The sequence below is a fragment of the Falco naumanni genome, chromosome 6, assembly GCF_017639655.2.
Source record: "Falco naumanni isolate bFalNau1 chromosome 6, bFalNau1.pat, whole genome shotgun sequence".
Lineage (NCBI taxonomy): Eukaryota > Metazoa > Chordata > Aves > Falconiformes > Falconidae > Falco > Falco naumanni.
This window is the reverse complement of record NC_054059.1, coordinates 59,461,191-59,475,434: the sequence shown is the minus strand read 5'-3', so window position 1 is coordinate 59,475,434 and position 14,244 is coordinate 59,461,191. Positions and strand designations below refer to the sequence as shown.

The 14,244-nt window shown below is 45.4% G+C and overlaps 1 protein-coding gene across 6 annotated transcripts in view; it reads left to right on the top strand.

Annotated features, from left to right (window-relative positions):
- The first annotated feature begins 5,058 nt into the window (after positions 1-5,058).
- PKIB (cAMP-dependent protein kinase inhibitor beta) overlaps positions 5,059-14,244 on the top strand; it is a 55,927-nt gene continuing 46,741 nt past the window's right edge. For 2 of the 6 annotated variants that reach the window (XM_040598410.1, XM_040598409.1), the window contains exon 1: positions 5,601-5,748. The gene's annotated coding sequence lies outside the window, so the exon portion shown is untranslated. Of the gene's footprint in view, positions 5,081-5,128; positions 5,226-5,600; positions 5,749-5,812; positions 5,950-14,244 lie in introns of those variants that run through there. The other 4 variants (XM_040598415.1, XM_040598413.1, XM_040598406.1 and 1 more) reach the window with 4 other exon arrangements.

Below are 14,244 nucleotides of genomic sequence, written 5' to 3'. Positions count from 1 at the left end.
GAAAATTGCAAAAAGAAAGAAAATAATGAAGGCAACTCACAATATGAATATCAAAAGAGAACGAGTTTGGAAATAGAAATACAGCACACTTGGAATTAATGTAGACTCATTCGAGGCCTGGCATGATTCATACAGTGCCAACAGGCTGTACAATTTGCATCAGTATCTATGTTTCAATACAGCTTTGTAACCAGGCTATTTAAATGCTCTGATCCTTTTATGAACGTGTGTGGGAGCCTGGAGCTGAGGAAGGGTAGGAGGCAAGAGCTGGATATCTGCAGGGCATATCTCACATGCAGCCCATCAGGGCCAACTCCAGGCTGAAAAAGCAGCATCTCTGCTCAGACCCTGGCATTGACATTCTGATACAAACACACATTTCAGCTGCAGATCCTCTGGGTAGACTTTTCTGAATCTAGGCGATGTAATCTCGCTTCTCCTCAGAGTGCTTTAATTCTAAGCGCGTATGTAGCTGTCAGTTCTGACGTTGGTCACTGCAAGATGTGAAGCCTGATACTGTATCACAGACAACAGGCTGCTTGCGTGTGGAGGGTTGCATGTGTTTGGACGCATACATGTAATCTTGTGCGTCAGAAGCTTGGTTTTTTGCTTCATACTTGCTTTCAGCTTCTGTGGAGTTAACTCTTGCTTCATACAAATTTAGAGGCCATCTGCTGGAGGGCAGTATGTTGAAGGCCTTCTCCTGGTTTTGATCCACATGAGGGTGTGATGGTAGCAAGAGAAAGATGTTGCCACTTAGAGTAATTGTGCCGTGCAAACTAGGAAGGGCTCCATGCAGTGCTCGTGCTGTTGGTATTTTAATGAAAATGCTGGTAAATAAGTAAATAAAAAATCTAGTATTCCTAATGAAGAAACACCTTTTCCAACTAACATTCTCCCCAAGAAGATTTCTGGATGTCTCCAGGGTCTGAGCTTTCCTCAAGCAAGCACAAAGACTGCAGGCACTGAAGCTGCAGAGAGCTGAGACACAGATGATGCACTTGCTTTTCTGGTTCTGCAGCGCATTGTAAGCCTTGTTGCTTTCAGTCATTTATTAGAGGCTACACACATATAAAGAACTGGAATTCTGAATTTTTGTACTTAATTGCACCTGATGGATATTTCTTTCATATTTTGCACTTCTTTACCCATTTATGATTTTTGTTTCTACATCATTCTCTGATTATGTGGGCAAAATGTCATTTAATAATGTGCTGTGTGGAACAAATACTTCCTTTTATTTGTTTCAAACCCGCTGTCTGAGGATTTCATTCAGTGCCTTTTGTGTTGTGAGCCAGAAGTTGCATCTGGACCATTTTCTTTAATATCCTGGGGGGGGGGGGGGGGGGGGGGCGGCTTTTAAGCAGTTATTAATCCTTTTCATCTCAAGATGGCTGAGTTTATTTATAAGGTCTTCATAGGTCTTTCCTAAAAGACCTTGACAGAAGTATTAACGGTATTTAGAAGTCCTGTATAGGCTGGATCACTTACATACGAAGGAGCTTGATGAAGCCTTCAGCAGATAGGGAAGAGGCACGGCTTCCTTCCACAAAAGGTAGGTTGATGCTTCCCCTTTAGTTCAGAATTATTCACGTACCAATTGATACCATATTCTTTAGGATATTTTTAAGTGGATTGCCCCAAATACAAATACTCTCTAGAGCCCTTTTCAAGATTTGGTACCTTCTGTTTGAATGGTAGATTTACACTTCAGTTAGTGGAACAGCTGTTTAGTATCTGACCTCTCTAGGTACTTCTGGGTAAATACAACTGAGGCCAGCTGGTTTTATTATCCCTTTTACTTATCTGAGCTTTTTGTTTCTTTTTCTTTTCTTCCAGCCACTGAATGTGAGGTACCTCTTCAGACCTGATTTTTGTAACGAAAAATTATGGATATGAATGCCTGCAAGCTCTTTGGTAGTCAACACTGCAACAGTGTTGTGTTAGCCCCTCTTCTGTGGCCTTTGTTATGACCCTCCTACTCCTTGATCATCCCTCAGCTCTGCAGAACCTCCTAGTTCTTGTGCTCTAAGGTTTTATTAGTAACTTTTACACTTGCCTTCAGCAAGTTGTTCTTTGAAAACTTTATTTATATTTTTAAACCTAATTTGTCTGGGTTTATGATCTGTGTAAGTTCCCTTGTTTGCACACAACTTCCACTTTTTGAAAAATGCCTTTTGCCTTCAGCTAAGGCCTCTTCCTCTATTTAGCTCTGTCATCTTATTTATAGCCCTCTAAGAGTATTTTCTTTTTTTACAGGGAATAATAATTTATGCTGCATCTCTTAAGACAATGCTTTTAAGGAGGGCAAAATGTCAGCTTTCTAAAGACAGTTCTCTAGAAGAAAGGAGAGAATTTGGAAGCCTTTACTCAGGCAAGACTCTGCCTCCAGCTTCAAAGGCAACCTGAGCCTCTGATACTATATCCAGTACTGTGGCTGCTCAGATCCTACGAAAAACCAGCTCAGTATAAGCTCTGTTCCCAGTTCAGGAAAGGGGCGTTGGTAGGAGGTTTGGTACGTGGTCCATCCAGTGAGGTGGCCAATGGAGAAGGATGGTGGTCCTGCAGGTCCCCACTGCTCCCCAGGTGTAGTCCCCTTCCTCTCCTGGCTGGCATCGCCAGTGACCCCTGCAGTGGGGGGGTAGGGGGGAGCACCGCACAAAAAGCAAAATAATCATAGAAGTGTGCATTTTGCTTTTGTTTCATGATTACTTTATTTATATCCTGCTTAACTTACAAACTTCAGATGCCAGGTGAAACAGAACATGGTCACAGGACTAGCAGGGACCTGGGCCACTGAGTTCATTCCCTGACTTCTAGGCATCACAGTAAAACATAATCTTCATAAATTTCTCAACTAGAATTAAAAAGTAATCATCCACAGTATTTTCCTCACTGGCTTGTTTCCTGTGATAGCAATCTATTTCATTAGAAGATTCTTTGGGATTTAATGTTATATTATTTTCTATCGGAAACACTCAACAATATTTACAGTATAATAGAAAGAAAGAAAGGCTTGGCACGAGTATTATTAAAGTACACTAGGATTTTTTCCTAATCTTCCAGGTGTCTAAAAATAAAGAAACTGCACAGAGCTACATGAAAAGTTTCTCAGCAAGCCTTACAGGTATAAAACCTGTTTTTCAAGTTACACTGGTTTTGCTACAAGGAGGGAAAAATTATACTAAATCAAAGAAATAGCACTTTATGATAAAGAAAGGGAAGAGAAACGCTGCTGTAGCTCTAAGAGGGATGCTCCAGGTTTCTGTCAAGGCATGGCCACAGCAGAAAATATGTTGATGCCAACTGCTTCAAAACAGCTTTCCACTACTGAACATCACTAAGGTGATCGATTTGCTCCTTTGCAGAAAGGATTTTTCTCTCAGTGCCACAGTGGAAACATGCACATCCCTGAAGGACTTGTTGCCATACAGTAACCATGTCACTTATTGGCATCAGGTGATTCTTCCAGGCATTTGTGCTGGGTCTAATTCAGAACAGGTGTCTGAAGTGCTCCACACCAAACACCACATGTGAAATCCCACCCGTACACAGCCGACACTGGCTGCATGAGGAAAGGTGAGCAGCATCCCATGCCACCTCAGAAGTGCTACCGCTACATCAGCCTGAAGGGGTACACAGGTTGGATTTTCCCTCAGAAGATGTACAGATGGGCTAAAAAGATGTCAAGGCCTTCACGCAGTATTACCAAGCTAAGGCCAGGACTGTATCTTGGCACTAATATCTGTAGTTGGTGTTACACGTGGTGCTTGGGTGTATTCTTCTTTCCTCGTGTGTCCTCACACCAACGAAACACCGCAGGTGATCAGCACACTGAATTCCGGTTTCTGCCGGAAAGATGAGCTGCTGAATGTAAATCTATAGCATAAATACTGGCTTCATGGGAGAATAACTGCAGGTTCATTCTTCTGAAGAAACCTTTCTTAAACCACAGAAAATGAAAGACATCTGCCAGTTATTTCTATCATGAAGCTAAAGATAGTAGTCATAAGAGGGTTTTGATAAATCAAACCATCTACTCGAATAATAAAATAAATGACAAAGAGACTAATCATTAAAGGAGATATAGTAAATTATATGCTAAGAAAAATATTTTAGGAGGAGTATTGGCATGACTCCAGACTACAGCTCTTACACTTTAAGAGGACATTTGGGACAATCTAATCAAAACACAAGATAATCAACCAATTCTAAGCCATCACCTGAGTTATTAGGTATTTTAAATTCCCATTGTGAATTGGATTACTATAATAACATGGCTTACATGGTCTTAAAATTAGATCCTAATTATTCTAGGTCACACCAGAAAAATAAAAAGTAAACCCAAGGGATTTTAGGCTCAGGAACACCAACTTCAATTTCAAAATGAAATAAAATTCTAACCCTGTGACTCCCTTTATTTTTTATCATAAATAAATATGATAAAAAGCTTGACATAGTTTGTAGTGTAAGCACTGGAAAACCCAGGTATGATACGCATCTTTAGCTGAATCTGGCTCGTTCTCAGGATGTCGGGTATGAATGGAAAACCCCTGTGCTTGCTTCCGTGTCACGCGGCTGTGACTGGATCTAGGGAAATGGTTGAGATAGATACGGATTGGCTGTGGTGAGATTTTCAAAACAGTTTGAAGGGATTTCAGAGTAGATGGTCTAGAGTCCTTTTGGTACAATGTAAAAAAAAAAATCTTAAAAATCAATGCTAAACATTTCTAGATCTTTTAAGAAGCTTTCAAAGCCAGTTTGGTATAATATGGTCCTACGCATCCAGCTGTAGGGAACGTGCTGGTGCCTCGACAGACGCTCAGATGCCGGGTGTTTCCACTGAAATGCAGTAATTAAGACAGAGAACTTGCAATACTCTTCAGAGGGCAACATTTTAAGAGGACAAATGCAAAGACTGCTGATTTCAGGCCCAGGCTGTATTATTTCAAGCTCCTGCGTCACGGCACATCCCAGAGGCCAGGAGCCTGATGACAGACCGGTGCAGCTGTGCCACCGCCTCTGCCGGGCCAACGGAACAAAGCTGCAGCCACGCAGGGTCACATATGGCCACATCCAGGTGCCACCCTTGTGTATTGTTTTCACACCTGAGTCAGGCTGACGGGAGGATGTCCTGTGTCACTTTGCTGGTGCAGTTTGAGGGACTGCAGCCAACAAAGCAGGTGTACCGCGGGGAGCTGGGGCTAAAGCCAGCAAAGCTCCAGGTAAGAGCCGTGTCTTTCCCTGCTGTTTTTGGGTCACAGGGCACCGGGACCCGCTCTGGCCACCGCCACCAGTTTGCAGCGGGACAGCTCGGTGCCTCTGGGACGGCCCCGGGGGGCCAGGGACCCTCGGCGGGCACAGCCCTCCGCGCCTGTTGCGGGGGGAGCCAGCCAGGGCCTCTCTCCCGGCTGCAGGGCGAGCTGGGGCGGGGTGGGGGCGAGCGGGGCCGCCCCACGCTCGGTGTTTTGGGACGTGGCGCCCCCCGGCCGCCCCCGCCAGGCTCGACAGCGCCCGGGGGTGCCCCTCTGCGGCCACCTCATGCGCCGGGGGAGGCCGCGCCCCCCTGCGCCGCTCGCTGCCGGGACGGGCGGCGGGGACGGGCGCGCCGGCCGGGGGGCGGCGCGGCTCGGCTCGGCTCAGGGCGGGCGCGGCAGCCCGTCGCCTCCGGGCTCGGCCGCGGCTGCCGGCGGAGGGAGGGCCGAGGGCAGAGCCCCGCCGGCCGCGGGAGCGGCACCTCCGGCCCGGGTGAGGGCGGCGGCGGGCGCGGGGCGAGTCGGGCGGGCGGCGGGGGAGCGGCGCGGCGGCCCCCGGGCGGGCGGGCGGCCCGGGGGGTGTCGGCAGGGACACGGCGGCGGGAGCGCGGGAGGGGCCGCCCGCCCTGCGCCCGCCCTGCGCCCGCCAGCGGTGCGGTCCCGCCGGCCGAGCCCTGCGGAGCGGCGTGTCCAGGTAACGTGCGCGTCCCCCCGGCCGCCGGCGCAGCGACCCCGGCCCCGCGGCGGCCGCCCGCCCTGGGCACCCCGCTGGCGGCCCGGCACCGCGGGGCTTGGGGAAGGGGCACGGGCAGCCCCGGTGCCCCGAGAGGGAGAGCAGAGAGCCAGTGGCTGCTGGGGGTGCGCCGGGGGGCGTGAGGTCCGGTGCCCGGCCGTGTCCCGAGCGCTTCGGTGGTCGCGGATAAGTCACGGGTGCGCCGGGGGTGGGCCGTGCCCGAGGTGCCTCCGTGCGGCCGGAGCGACCGGCTGGGGTGCGTGTCCTCGTTGGGGGCATCCTTGGGGAGCGCCCGGGGAGGCGGGAGCGGGTGCCCCGAGCAGGTGCCTCTCGGCAGGCAGGGAACTGGAACGACTTTTCCTCCGGCAGAAACGCCACCAGAAGCGCTCCAGGTGCAGTTTTTATCTACATCTCCCTTCTGAAATTATGTTTGTATGGTCAGATCAATCCGTAGTAAGAACGTGAAGGCTACAGAGTAAAAACATCGGCTTTATTTACATCGTGACACTGCTTAGTTATTTAACGTAACTAATACGTTTACGTTAATACATTTCTGAAAAATAACCCTTGTACATCGGGACCGTAATTAAAGTTGTACGGACAAGAGAATGAACAACTAACCTGCAGTTTGTCGATGCAAAGGCTGTTCCTATAAAATCAAATAAATCACTGATTGCAAGGACTGTCCTTGTACTTCGATCGCTCACGAGGCAGGAATTTTTCTTTCTGATTGCAACAAAACGTTGGCAGTAAGAGAATTGTTTCATAATTGAGTTATGAATGATGCTCCTCTGCATTTGTTAAAAGTTATTTGTGGACTGAAGAGCAAACAAGTGCTTTGCGTGAAGGAAGAAGTAAAAGAGTACCCAAAATATTTCCGAAGCAGTACATAAAATGAGCTGCAGTGTGCTGTTTGTCTTGTTGGTACAGATGCACTCAGTTCTTAAAGATTTGAATTTTGGAAAGTAATGAGCGTTCTGTCATTCCAAGAAAATCCTAGCTTTCTTTGGGAGTATTGTGGTTAGGATTGATAAATGTGAAAATGCATAGGGCGTGTTGAGTTACCCCATATAACTTCATTACCTTTTGTAGCTAGGAAGAAGTTTGGGTTAAATACTTGATCAGAACAGAGACCTTGAAGCTGAAGGAAAGACCATGACACTTTGTTTACCTTTCCTCACTGAAGAAGTCAAGGGAATGAGAATGGTCTGTTTTTTTTCTTGCTTCAGTTGTTAATATTCCCTTTGAAATTATGAACTTCAGTGTTTGTGCTATGATGTGTATGAAATGTTAGTAGTAGAAATGTTAGTGGATAAAAAATACTTATATGGAAGTTAGATGAATTGAAGCGTCACTAGAAATACCCAAATAACTTCTAAAGGCAATCACTTTACTGGACTAGTAGAGTGAAAATTTAGTTCTGTAGATTGGTTTTGAAATACACCCTGTTGGAACAGAGACCAGTCGACTTTATTTTTTGTCTTATAACAAATCTAAGCAAAGCAGCATAACATAGATCAGTATGCTGTAAAAATATACATGACCTTCAAAATCTTGACAAATTTAAGATATTGATGCAAATCATGAAATGCAGAGAGAGAGAGAAACTCAGCCAGGTCACATTTTTAATCTGTCTGGAAGTGCAAAATTGTTCCCTTGTGGCCATTTATTGATATGCCCTGGTCAAACTGTGTTTTCTGTTAGTGTGACAAGTGTTTTTAATGAATCATTTGGAATGTTCCTGCTTCCTTCGATGTTTAACACCTGGGATGAAAATCTGTGAAGAATCATACGTGTAGTTTTCTCCATCAGCTAAAGATCACTCTTGTGAGAGGCTGTACATGGGACTTCGCTGATTTTTCTGGTGAAGTTGCTGCAGGACCTTGCTCACTTCTCTGGGCATGGATCCCTCTTGGCTGGTTTTGGGGAAAAAGCAAGGGAAATTTCCGTGTGGTCTCCATATCTTGATGCCCAGAGAGCCTCCATTTACTGCATCTCCCTAGCATGCTCCTTGTTACCTCAAACAGTTTTGTGAGCAGTGAAACAATGCAGGATTTCGGGTTGATGGCTTGATTTGTGCCACTCTGTGGCATCCAGGTCGGCTACTCAGACTTATGGGATAACCACCAGCACTGAAAGGGAAGAATTACAAAAGTAAATCTAAGCAATCTTTTCTGGCAGAAGTATTTGGACAGTAAAACATCAGCATTAGAATGGTTTAAGAGTATGGCTTTGCAGAAATCCTAGAAAGTCAGAAATGGTGATCTGATATGAAAAGCTTCCAAATCTGGCTTTCCTCGCATGAAATAATGTGTTCTGCACTTGATTTAATAATTCTGGTTTTAGAAAATTTTCCTATTTGAGATTTCTGTTTGTTATTTCTTCCCTTTGGTCCTGACTATATTCTTTTCAACCTGGTTTCCTAAGGAGATGAAGCTAAAATAATAATAATGCGGTTTGACTGATAGCTCCCCTCATTGCCCCAGAGTAATTTTTTACCCCTGGGGCATCGATTTCAACCGATATAAATAGAAGAGTAGAGATTTCAAAGTGATGAAATTCTTACAAACCTCAAGACTGCTGGTGACCAGGGAGATGAGAGAGATGAGGTTGATGCCCCCACTGAAGGGAGAGCTGTAGCAAGCATTCAGCTTATTAGACATCAGAAAATTCATCTGGTGCTCCATAGGATTCTGAGCTTCATAGCATCTGCTACTACTCAAGGGTTGGTGATTATATTTTTCAATTTCTTTGCTCCTTGGGAGTGCAGTCTTGGGAAGTTTTGATCATGATTTTTCTTCTCCAAATAAGCTCTGTTTGTCTGAGATGTTTCTGTATATGAGATACATATAAACACTGTTCCTCAACTTCAAAAACTAACTTTTTGTTCCTAGCCCATAATTTAACACTTCTAGGTACAGGGTTGATAGTCGATGGTGCAGTAATTTTCTTTTGTCATCTTGACTCAGTGCAAACACTCAGTTACTGTGGTTACAATAAAAACTACTTCCTTCCACAGTCAGTTTCTCTGAATTGCTTACAAGTTTTGGATGAGACTTTAGTTTGCTTCCTGCTGCCACTACTGTTTCTTCTGGTTATGGCTGCAGTCGAATGTCCTCTTCTGCTTTCTCTGCACAGCGGGATGCTCTAACACTGTCCCCATGTCATTACAGGAGAAGGATAATGGAAGAGAAACATGAAAAGGTATTGTGAGTTTATCTAGCAAGACCCTTATAAATACACACTGCTTTTATTGTCTTCTAAGTGGTGGTTATTGTTCTGATTATTTGTTCTGTTACATAACTAAAGGTAAGAGCTATATTTATGTGTAATTGCACATTTTCTCCTTGTCTTTCCAGCACTAATACCATCACAATACTTGTCATTCTTCTCTCTTTCATTACCTCCCTATAAAATTGCTGCGGGTGGGGTTTTTTTGGGGTTTGGTGGTTTGGGGGGTGTGTGTGTTTCCATTTTGTTTTGTAGGAATAGTGTGGTACCTTGATTTGCTAGGTTTTTTTCCTATTGCAGAAATCCTATCAGCTGGACTTGCTCTCTGGGCATGAATGTACATGTATAAATGGAAGCAATTTAATAAAGTGTTTAGTAGATAACATTTATTTTAAAATATTTGTTTGCATTCAAGTTGCACTAAGCTTTCCTTTGCGTCTTTTAGAAATCGTTTATATATTGTTAAAGCCTGCATTCCCCACTAAAGACAGAACACTGTGCTTGTATAGCAATTACATTTGACTTTTTTCTCCTGGTTTACATTAGCAAGAGGAGGAATGAGGCGCACAAGAACATCTTTTTCACTGGGAACAAGCCCATATGCTCATGTAAGATCTTGCCTTGCCTCACCTTCTTGCATTTCAGTGGAGCCAAACATCCTTCCTTCCCTGCCGCAAGGACCTGGCCCCTCCTGGCAGTCCCACTCTCCACACCCGGCGGAGCTGCCACCAGCCAGGCTGGGCTGTGTGCCTCCCAGCTGGTTTAAGAGTCAACTCCCACAGCAGTTTCTCACCCCCCACCCCTCACCAGCAGTTGCAACACTCCCAGAAACGCAGAGTGCAGAAGCATACGTAGGTGCTACCCAGTCTGTTTCAGTTAAGATGCATCCAAGGGATCATTAAATCCTTCCAGGAGAAGTGTTTAACTTGTACCACTGTGACAGATTGGGTAGGTGTGCAAACCCATACTCTTACCTTGGCAGGCTGGAGAAGGGCAGTGACATCCTGCAGAGAGTAGGGTGGCCCCTGCCCAGAGGCCAGGGAGATGGGCTGGGGTGGGAAAGCCACCACCTGGGCTGAGAGCAGGAGCCCCCCTTAACATGGTTCTGCTGCGGCCAAGGCAGCACATCTGACTACAGCCTAAAGAAAGAGGATCAGTGAAGGGAGATGATGATTTTACCGGCTGGGTCAGGTTTGCACTGCCCGTGGGAAGATGTGTGCCTTGAGCAGCCTTTGAGTGTGGAGGTGTGTCAGGTGCGAGGTGTTCAGCTAGCTTGCCCAAGCACAGTAAGCGCTGAATATATGCAGCAGAAACTTTTCTGCGTGTGCTTGCCTGGTAGGTGGCACACACCTTTCTGTGCAGACCCCAGAGGGGGGTGAAGTTCAGTGCTAGGTTGTGTTGCAAGGACACAGCTCTTAATTAAAAACCTTCCATTCTCTGTGGTGTCCTTAAGATCCCAGAGAAACAACTGCAGATCAGAGAGCACTTCTTACCTTTTTCTTCCTTAATCCAGATCAGTCAGTTTTTGCTGCATACGTAATGATAGCAGCACATTACTTGCCTCTCTGTTAGCTTTCCCTGCCCTGTCCACATACTGCATCTGACAGGGGAAGGTGAAGTGGTTTGTAGTGCACAGTACTGTTTATGTTTGCAGGTCTAAACACCTGCTGATGCAGAACAGGGGAATAATTTATGCTGCTTTCCAGCCTTTGTGGGCAAATGGGCAGCCTTTTCTTTTAGCCTTTTTCTATTACCGTTGAAACTGTTTTACAAACTTCTGTAGGAAACTCCTAAGTTTGTCCATAGGCTCCTGAGTAACCTGTAACTGTGTTTCGTAATGCAGCTGCAGAGTTGTTAAAATGCCCTTGGAAGATGTACTGCATTCATCACCTCTTGGGTAGGTACAGCTTCCTCCTCTGCAATGAAAATCCCTTCTTTAGAGTCAGCCATGGTTTGGATTGACATCCTACAACTCCGTTTGTGGAAAGAGAAGCAGGCAGGTCAATAAAAACAAATATTAAAGTGAACATCACTGGAGTACACAGGCTGTTTTTACAAGACTAATGCCTTCACATCTCTGGGTTTGGTCCTTGTGGTTATTATTCCTGATAGAGCGGGCTGACTTGTTGAAGGGTAATGTCACTAGGATACTCTTAACAGTATTTTGAGTTAGTTGTGAATAAAAAACGGTTAGCAGTACCTGTGTGATAAGCCTTAAAAGAAAAGCAACCATCAAAAGTGAATATGAGGAGAATAAGGGAGGACGGATGTTTCAGTTTGTGTCCCCAGAGCTTTTAATAGTGCTACTTCTTTATACTTTCAGGGTGGTACTGCATTAAAGTGTGAACATTTTTCCCCATGATGTAACATTCTGATAAGGAAACATCTTGGAGTTATCCTATATCCTAGGGAGTGTTTATGTGGAAGCTCTGTGGCTGTGTGTATATTTGTGTATGCTACAGAAAATACCTGGAAGTATGGTATTTCGTGATCTCTGTATGATGTCTAGTGACTGAGGCTGAGATATCAGGCAGACATTAAGAAAACGCACGCAACTATGTGCTCTGTCTGGATAAAGTATTCGCTTTTGCTTAGGCTTGACACCTCCTTTAAATTCCGTTTTGCCTAGTTTTGAATCTTGTATCATTTGTATCCTCTAGCTGAGCACTTCACCCATCGATATTTGTAATTTCATTACAAGTATCTTGCTTTTCTTCAGACAGAAGCAGAATTGTTGGCAGCTGTTACATATTTCATACTAAGTAATGAAAGTGCTCTGTGACATATTGCTGTGTTATGCCAAAGAGATTATCATTAAGGTAAGTCTACGCCCTCCCTCTGCCTCATAAAAAGTAGCTTTCATTCTTGGGCAATATGTGGTATGCTTTGTTCATAAGGAATTAGTATCTACAAAGGTGGATTTTATAGTCCTTAATTAAAAGAGTTTCCATTAAATAGCGTTGGTAAGTTTTGTCCTGTAGGTATTTATATGGAGACGTTGGCAGGTCGCTTCTGTCTGTTGTGAACAGGGTTTGGTTAGATAGGAGGACTAAAGGAAGCAGAAGGCAGGAAGACAATGTCTAAAGCTTCTGTCTTCGAGTGGACAAGCAGTTCTGTAAATAGTATTTGAAATGTAACCAGAATTTCCCCCTCGGTACCAAGCAGAAGGATGCGGTTTGCCTAATACCTGAAGTATACATGTTTCTTGGGGCTTAGCCAGTTGTGAATAGCGTTGTTAGCCTTGGCAGATGATATAACAAGGTGTTGAGTGATCATACAGCACTTCATCTTAATTTAAATCCAGGATATAATGGTAGTGCTGGAGCTTTTCTGCTACTGTATGAATAAAAATTTGGAGGCTTGGCTTTATAGACTGTCCTGCAAAAAGGGCAAGCCGCCCTGGATCTGAGGAGCCAAGCAGCACTTTGCATTTCTGTGGCCGCTTCTTCCAGAGCGTGAATGGGGTGCTCTTACAAAGATAATTTGTAATTGGAAGACGAGACACTGGTCTAGCTGTAATCCTGCCTGCAGCCAGAGCCAAGCTTGGACGCGGGAACGTGGCTCTACTGCTGACGCCAGGAGTCAGGTGATGCTGTGGAGCTGACAAGGGCTGTCAGTGTGACTCACCTTACTGTTCCCCTGTAAAACAGGGTGCACCTTCCTTTGGGGAAGGAGCCATTTCCTAGGGTATCAAAGGCACGATGGTCATGGCTGGAGCAGTTGCCCTGTGAGGAGAGGCTGAGGGATGGGGCTGGCTCAGCCCTGGGGAGAGACAGCTCCAGAGGGGCTGTCCGCACCCCCACCCCCCCCCACCCCCGTACCCATGTACCTGCAGGAAGGTGGTCAAGAAGAGGGAGCCAGAGACAAGGGGCGTCAGTTGGACCAAGCAGAAGAGGCTCAGATGGTGTGCAAGGAAGAGGCTTTCCCCTGGGCCCAGTGAGGCAGAGGCCAGGCTGCCCGGGGAGGCTGTGCTGGCTGCATCCTTGGGGAGTTTCCATCCCTGAGGGGGCACAGCCCTGAGCAGCCCCGTCTGACCTTGGCACTGAGCTGCTGCAGCAGGGCCAGACCAGGACCTCCTGAGGGCCCATCCAGCCTGAGCTGTCTGTGACCCTATCATTCCAAGTTCAAAGCTGAGCCTCTGAAAAGCGCTGCAAAGTCCTTGCTACCATCTATGCATGAAAAATATACAAGGGAAGGGAGACCTTTATTTCCCAGACTGGAAGAAGGCCAGTGACAGTACCTTTAGTAAGGAATAACAATTAGGTGCTTACAACAGCATAGCAGTTTGCAGTCCCTGCCTTAAATACCTTGCCAATATCATCTATCTTAAATGTGGTTAAATTCGATGTTGTAAAATCATTTCTAAGTGTGCTGCGCGTGCTCTGTTTCAGGCTCCAAGTCTAATTCAGTTTGCTGCTAGTTTTGTTCACCTAAGAAAAGCTTTCTCCAAGGCATGATATAGTACCATAAATATGCAGGGATGTCGTAAACATGTTTTGCTAAAGTGTTAGTGTGATATTTATGTTCTGTGTTCAAAAACAAAACACTGATCCTGTTGTTTTCTTGGAAGAAGGCATCCATGCGCAATGGTGTGATTTTGACTAAAGAAAGGTCCCTCAGTGAGGATGAGGTTCTTCTAACATATCTCAATTGGTTTTCTTCTTGGGAAGCTCAGGTGTTAGAAATTCTATACTACCCTTCTTATGTTTTCTCTAAATGTCTTCTCAGAAGAGCTGGAGTGCCATGAAACCTCATGATAATGAAGTCTCCAGAGAAGACAGCCATTGACTAATGGATTATTAAGGTCGTGGGTTGTTTCTGTTTAACAAAAAAATGCTAAAAATGTACAATAAAACCAACTGCTTCTATAATAGATACCCTCTCAGTTAAACAAACAACAAGTAAAAAGCTCCTCTCTGTGTTGTCAAAGCTTTTTCATAAGTAGTGATTGAACATGTGTTCCCTAAGTAGTGTAAAAGTGTTTGCATTAAGAAGCCAGTGGTGCTTTCAATCACCTCATCGCTC